We start from the raw sequence: 6,080 nt of genomic DNA, 5'->3' as shown, positions 1-6,080 counted from the left end.
AATAATACTATTAAAATTTATAAATTAAAAACTAATTCAGTATTATGAAAATAGTAATATTTGAAAAAAAATTAATTACTTAATAAATAACAATAATACATAATATATAATTCGAGTTTAAACTAATTTGCAAAATTACTTAATATAAAGAAAAACATAATTAAACTCTATAGTTGCCGACGCGCATTATGAAATTGTCATATGTGTTCAATCAAGTCCCCTTTCAGTTCTCAATGCAAATGCCTATTTTGAAGTTGGACATTTTTTTGGAGAAATTGATGGTATAGTGCAAATTCTTTTTTCCCATATGAGGTTTTGATAAGCCATTTTTGACATTGTGATACTCTAGATCTTGAGCAACATTTCCTGCATGAGTGTCTCTTTCATCCTCAACAATCATATTATGCAATATAATATAAGCTCTCATTATATTTGCAAGCTTCTTCTTTTTCCAAAAGTGTACTGGCGTACAATTGCAAAGTGAAGAGTATATAAGATAAGAAACCCATTAACTTGACATCTTAATATTTTAACTTAGATGTAATGTCTTCGCATCTTATGTTCTTGCACTTGGTTCCTCTCCGTTGATATCTTCTGATCTTATGTAGTTCAATTTTAGACATGTTTGATTTTCATAAAATTATTAACAAAATTTTTGGGTTTTATTTTATAAATAAATATAAAAATATTTTTATTTTTAGCAGAAACCAATTTTCTAGAGAATAAGGTTGGGACCTTGGGATGATCGGTCCATCCTACTCCTACTCGCTAAATTGAGCGACATAAAAATTGGTGGTTAGGGCAAGGATAATCTCCTTACACTCCTCATCCAACTCCTTCCGCATAAAAAATAAAAATAAAAAGTCTTAAATATGATCAATAGTCTATTTATAATTATGTCAATGCTTATGTGTGAGAGTATATAAAATAAATGAATAACATTGTTTCTCATTTAATTTAGTAAGTAAATTATCCTTCATGAATTTATTATTATACTTACAATATCAAACATACGACTAAATTTAAAAAAAATGGGTATATAAGAGAATGAAAGAATTTAATATGTGAGAATAAACTTTAATTTAGTTCAGTGAAGAGAAGTTTATCATAGTGTGTATACATATCTTTGATAATCATTGTTCTCTAAATAGGTTGGTACCAGTATGTTTAGAATAAGAATTTTTCATGTTATTGTTAGTTCTAATTTAGACTGATCCAAAGGTAAACGAATTAGAAATCGCTATTCAAAAATTGTTGCTCTACATAAAAATCAAAATTTTATTTTCTCTCACCTTTGTAGTTGTTCTCTTTTTTGGTGAAAACATAGAGAAATGAAAAGTATATAAGATGAGAGACCCATTAACTTGACACCTTAGGATTTTGAATTGAATATGGTGTTTTTTCATCTTAAGTTCCTGCACTTGGTTTTTCCCCGAAATCTCTCCAGTGGTCCAGAGCTCTCCACGGTGGCCCAATAAATGGTATCAGGACCGATGGTTAATTGGTCTAATGGTTAAGGAGTATTTAAAATGTGGGATGAATGCTCAAATATGGTAAACAACATATAAGAGAGGGAGTTGATGTGCTCACTGTGGTGGCTCACATTTGAAGGAGAGATTGTTATGGTTGCAAGTATGAGGAATGATTTAGTCCCACATTCAAAAAAACATAGAGAAGTGAAGAGTATATAAGATAAAGAGCCTATTAACTTGATACCTTATGATATTGAGTTAAATGTAGTGTCTTCTCATCTTATGTTCTTGCACTTAATTCCTCTCTGAAGTCTGTCTGGTAGTCTAAAGTTTTTCACGGTTGTCCAACATGTAGTATCAGAGAAGATGGTTATTCGGTCTGGTGATGAAACATCAAAAATCTTCCCGACAAGGGCGATCCGAGTGGCATTTTTCACATTCAAAAAAACTTAGAGAAGTGAAGAACAATTTTATATTTTTTGTGGTGTCTTCTCATTTTATTCTCATTTTATGTCGTTCAATTATAAACATGCTAGATTTTCATAAAATTATTAAGTGATTTTTTGGACTTTATTTTTTAAATAAATATTAAAATATTTTTATTTTTAGCAGAAACCATTTCTTAAAAAATAGGGTTGGGGTCAAGGAGATGATAATTTAGTGACATAAAAATTGGTAGTTTGGATAAGGATAATCTCCTTACACTCCTCATCCATCTCCTTCTTCACCAAAAAAAAAAATAAAAAGCCTTAAATATAATTAATAGTTTATTTATAATTAGGTCAATGCTTATGTGTAAGAATATATAAAATAAATGGATAATATTATTTTTTATTTAATTTAGTAAGTGGATTGTCCTTCATGAGTTTATTATTATACTTATAATATAAAAAATACGAATAAATTTTAAAAAAATTGGATACATAAATTATGACCTATCCATCAATATTTACACTATACTAATAATAAGCACATGGTGAGTTCAGAGCATGCTGATTCTATATAAGAGAATACATATTTTGAAAAGATTGAATAATCTTTTCATTGTCAATACAATCAAATGTCTCTCTTTCTATGTATGTCACTAAACAATCATTTTAAAAATTCATCTCCCATACGGTTGCGAAGCCGACTCTTTATGATGTTCATAGCAGAAAAGGTTCTTTCAACTGATGCAGTTGCTACAGGCAAAACTAAAGCTAACTTCAAAAGAAGAAACACTAATGGATAAACAATATTTTTTTGAGTCTCAACCAATTTCTGAGAAAGAGCACCAATCCCATTTAATTTTGAGAATTGATCATCAGAACGCACATCTAGTATGAAGTTCTCAAGTTGACTATCAAGTGCCAAAAGTTGAGTAGAAGAAAATTCTAATGGATAGAATTGAGCTAACTGGATTAACTTCTCCTTATCAAACGCAAGAAATGAGTGTCTTGGATTCAGACAAGCTATACAAAGAAGTAATTCAGTATTCACCTCTGTAAAATGATTGTTGAGTTCTTGAAGTTGTCTATCAACTACTTGATAGAATATCTCAACTTGAAAATGATACAAATTTGAGATCTTTTGAGCTTTGCGTCTTGATCTTCCTTGTGACACAAATATATCATCCATTTTTGGAACAGTAATATTATATTTTTCACAAAACAATGAGACTTCGTCAACTAAAAGAGACCAACCATCATCTCTTATAGTTTGCAACCGTTGCTTAGACACTTTAACCAATGCCATAGCATTTACAATGTCTTGATCATTCCTTTGTAACGCTTGAGATAATTCATTAGTAACTCCCAAGATATTTTTCATCAAGTACAAGTTGAAAATGAATTCAAAGGATTGAATGACATTCAATAAATGACATGCTTCAGCTCTTTGTTCTGAATTATTTCCATCTTCCTCAACATATTCAAGAACATTGACCACGGAAGGAAACAAAGAAATTAATCTAAGTATAGTTCCATAGTGTGAACCCCATCTAGTATCTCCAGCTCTTTTCAAAGTTATTTCTTGATTCAAACCACATCCACTAGCAGTTTCTCCACTTTGTAATGCTTCAATTGTCTTAGTCATCTGACTATCACGAAGCATATCTCTTCGTTTACACGAAGTTCCAACAACATTGCACAAATTGGTTAACAAATTGAAAAGCAAAGCAATTTCAACTTGTTTTTTTGCAACCGTTACAAGAGCTAACTGAAGTTGGTGAGCAAAGCAAGCGCAAGAAAGTTTAGAAGTTCCAAAAAATTTTTTTGATTAACAGAATCATCTGTCTCATCATTACCACGAAAGGCCAATCCTTGTCGCAAAAGAAATCTAATACAATCAATTGTGGCTGTCAAATGAATTTGATAATTCTTTTTAGCTTGCTCAGATTATTTTTTAATAGCAGCACTAATGTGTTGTTTTGGTTTCATAAGTGCTTCACATTTTCTCCAAGCTTGATTATGAGCACTATCATGAATCCCAACATGAGTTTGTAATCTCTCCCCTTTTTTTCCAATTTGAAAAGCCATTGGTTACAAAAGCATCGCCACCTTCAGTCTCAGGTTTCATAAGATAACAACAAAGACAAAAAACAGCATCTTTTGATATACTATACTCTAACCAATTGCCATAATCATCAAACCAATTAGGATTAAATCTTCGAAAAGAAGAACCATAAGCAGTTTGCGGAAAATCATGATTCCTTGGTTGACAAGGACCTTTTTTGCAAATATGCAAATCTAACTTTGTCTCTGTCATTCGGATGATAACTTGAAATCTTTGGTCGTTGTCCTGGATCTGCTATGAGACTCTCTACTTCGAATTCTAAAAATCTCCTCTTGTTAGAAGAAGTCGATGAATTGTTTTGGGATCTAATCTCCAATGATGAAGTTCTTTTGAAATATTTCTCCATTACTAATAGAATAAAATTATAAACCTAAATTAATTCACAATTCTATACAAATTGAGAAGTTCAGTATAAAATTATAAATATATTGAGAGTTTATACTGATAATATATTCTTACATGATGAATTGCTTAATATATTCATATAAAAGATACATTAAAATAAGAATATAAAACTATATAGCTTTAAAAGATAAATCATTTTCCTCAGCATATTATAAATACATCATCAATTCATCATAATTGAATACCACAAAAGTACAATGAAAAAAGATATTCAAATGGGATATTACATATAACACAAGTTAAAGGAAATTAAAACGCAAGTCCATAATTTGCATTAATTATCCTAATAGAGATTTGAAAGTACAAATTCTTGTTTCTTTGCCAGTAGCCAATTGTAGATGGCAGAGCTTTGATGTGTAGAGTTCATGCTTTGGAAGCTAGGAATGAATGATCAGAAAGTACTTTAAAGTGCTTGCTATAGAAACTGAAAGCTATGTACTGTAAGCTTCTAAATCATTATCCCTTCTAACATTCATATCATAATCCCCTGATTCCCCTCTCATTCTTATTCATATCATAGGTCCCTAGATCTGCGTTTCTTTATTTTCGAAATAATTCTTCTACTATAGGAAAATGTCAAGCCAATTACATCAGAACACAATTACATCAGAACAATTCTTCTATCAGAACACAATTACATCATAACTCCATTAAAATTCTATCAGAACACAATTGTTAATTAACAAAGTAACCAACAATTATATTAGAACTCTATCAGTCTATCAGAACACAATTACATGATTTACATCAGAATAAATTCAATCACATCAAAACAAATTAATCAACTATATCAAATTGAATGAATTAATGAACTATATCAAATTAATGAACTATATCAACTTAATAACAATGCAGCAAATGAGAATAAAAACTGAATGAAGCAGGGTACCCAACGGCAGAACCAGCGGCACCCAGGACCCAGGCACCCAGCGACAGAACCAGCGGCAGAACCAGCGGCACAGCGGCACCCAGCGGCAGAACCAGCGACACCCCACACACCCTGAGTCCCTGAACTGCTGAAGACAGAACCAGATCTACACGCCGAAGGAACGGGAAGACAGAACCAGACGATGATTTAAGGCTTGTAGCTGTGAAGACCGAGGAAGAAGAAGAAGAAGAAGAATACCTCATCATACACCAGACGCTGAAGGAACGCAGCGCCAGAACCAGACGCGGGCACGCTGCGATGCAACGAGAAACCGACGGAGCCGACGCGGGAGAAAGACTGAACAGAGTGGGCGAGTGGCGGTAGACGACACGACAGTAACTGAGGGCTGGAGTCTGGAAGCGGTCAAGCGGAGGTTGGAGGCTGGAGCAGAAGAACAAAATTGAAAAAGGGAAGGAGAAGGGTTAGCTGATTAGGGATTAGGAGGGTGGACAGTGGGGTCAAAATGAATTTGATGGTGGGGACAAATTAGACAATTCACTAAGAACTACTAATTAATTTTTCCAAATTCACTGGGGGCAGTTGCCCCCACTGAGTGTTGAGTAAATCCGTCCCTGGTTCAGAGCATGCTGATTCTATATGAGTGAAGGAAAGCATCTAGTATGTGAAAATAAACTTTAATTTAATTCAGTAAAGCGAAGTTTATCATAGTGTACATACATGTCTTTGATAACTATTGATCTTTAAATAGGTTGGTACTAGTG

The sequence above is a fragment of the Arachis ipaensis genome, chromosome B04, assembly GCF_000816755.2.
Source record: "Arachis ipaensis cultivar K30076 chromosome B04, Araip1.1, whole genome shotgun sequence".
In the NCBI taxonomy this organism is placed as follows: Eukaryota; Viridiplantae; Streptophyta; class Magnoliopsida; order Fabales; family Fabaceae; genus Arachis; species Arachis ipaensis.
This window is presented reverse-complemented; position numbering follows the sequence as displayed.